Genomic DNA, 2045 nt, shown 5'->3' on the forward strand with positions numbered 1-2045 from the left:
ATATTAAAAAAATAAAAAAAGCTTAAGAATCAACAATAAAAAAAAATGTGCCTTGGACTTAAATTTAGGGCCAAATGCAAATATACTCATTCATTCTTAACCTTAAATGCGCCTTCTTCCTATATGTGTCCCTTCTTTTTCTAGGCGGAGCAACAACGTCTCTTTTCTCTATGCGCAGCAACAACATAATGAAGATAATGACCCTTTTTAGCTTCTATTTTTTTTTTTTAATTTTTACTTCTTTTTTTTTTTTTAGTCTTGCATACCGTTCTGGTTGTATCTATATTCTACTAAATTGGTTCAATTTTACAGTCCAGTTTAGCAAATAATACCCATTTGGATAATATTTTTTTCTACTATAAAAAATTCTTATCACTGCTCCTTCCAAATCAAACCTAATAATTCAGTGGCACAAATAAACAAACACGCATGTGGTGAGCATCACATATTACTATATGGGTGCGGAATAGCCATGTTATGCGACCATGGCTGAGAAATGCATGAGGTGAAAAGGTCTATCGAGAATTTGGAGCACCAGTCAGGGGAGTGCGGCGATGGACGAGAGGTTTGAAGCTTACCAAAACAGTAGCGAGGAGATGACAAGGAGACGTGTGAACATACTGTTGGCTGAAAATAAATCTAAATTGGTTTTTGAGTTTATCGAAGGTGAGATAAGATTCCACTATCAAAGCAATAGAAGGACTAGTAATTGAGCCAATTAAAGACGGTTATTGCACTATATGGTCACGATTAATAGCTAGTCAAAAGGATGATCATAAGTGACAAGTTTATGGTCATGGTTTTTGATTTATAGTCACGATTTTTTATCGTGGCCTATTTTTTTGTGGTTATAGATCTATGATCACGATTTTTTTTATCTATGGTCACGGTCACGGTTGAAATGTTCAAATTATGATACTTTAGGCCACGTTTTTTCACCGTGACCATAGGTTACTCTATGACCACATATAAAAACTGTGACCATAACTTATCTATGGTCATCTTTATGTAAAAACGTGACCATAGCTTATTCTATGGTCACCCCTGTTTTATACCGTGACCATAGCCTAATTTATGATTTTTTAGCATGACCATAGGTATCTATGATCACCTTACTTTAAAACCGTGACCTTAGCCTATTCTATAGTCACTCTTTTGTAACATCGTGACCATAGCCTTATCTATGGTCAACCTACTCTAAAACTGTGATCATAGCTTACTCTATGGTCACCCTTTTATAATACCGTGACCATAACCTTATCTATACCGTGACCATAGTTTATCTATGGTCATTCTACCTTAAAACCGTGACCATAGCTTACTCTATTGTCACCCTTTTATAAAACTGTGACCATAGCGTTATTTGTGGTCACCCTATTTTAAAATTGTAACCATAACCTACTTTGTTTTATGAAATTTATTTTCTTAAAGTATAATCACATCCCAAAATTATGATAATCACAAAATAAATCTAAAAATGAGAAATTCAAGAAATCTAAATCATAAAATTTACATTATATTATAAGTTAGATATGTTTAGTCCAAAGAATAAAAATAAAAATAGGGTGTAATTTATCCATTACATGTAATACCAGATAAAGTCTCTTAAAAAAAGTACAAAACACATCAAAAATTATATTTAGATAACTAAAGTCTATACGAGACCTATTCCATCTCATATTTCTATAAAAAATATTTTTTTCACATCATGCCTTTCTGCTAGCAAAAGAAATAAACATATTAAAATAAAACAAATTTTTTTTGATGAGACAGTATAGTTGAGTAATGAATATGCAATACAAGTTTAATAAGTCAATCAACATTAAAGTTCAAACACTAAACATCAAAGAGCATTTGCTAGGGTTTTGAACCACCTAAAAAGAAAATCTTAGTGAAAGCTTATATATAGTTGCATACATGTAATAAAGTTGTTCACTTATTTAGAGCCTATACAGAGAGTTATTCTTCTGTGTCTATATCTTGTTTTAGCCTCTTAAATAACATGGACTTGTAATTATCATGCACATAGATACATGTAAAATCTG

This window comes from Arachis ipaensis, chromosome B01, assembly GCF_000816755.2.
Source record: "Arachis ipaensis cultivar K30076 chromosome B01, Araip1.1, whole genome shotgun sequence".
NCBI lineage: Eukaryota > Viridiplantae > Streptophyta > Magnoliopsida > Fabales > Fabaceae > Arachis > Arachis ipaensis.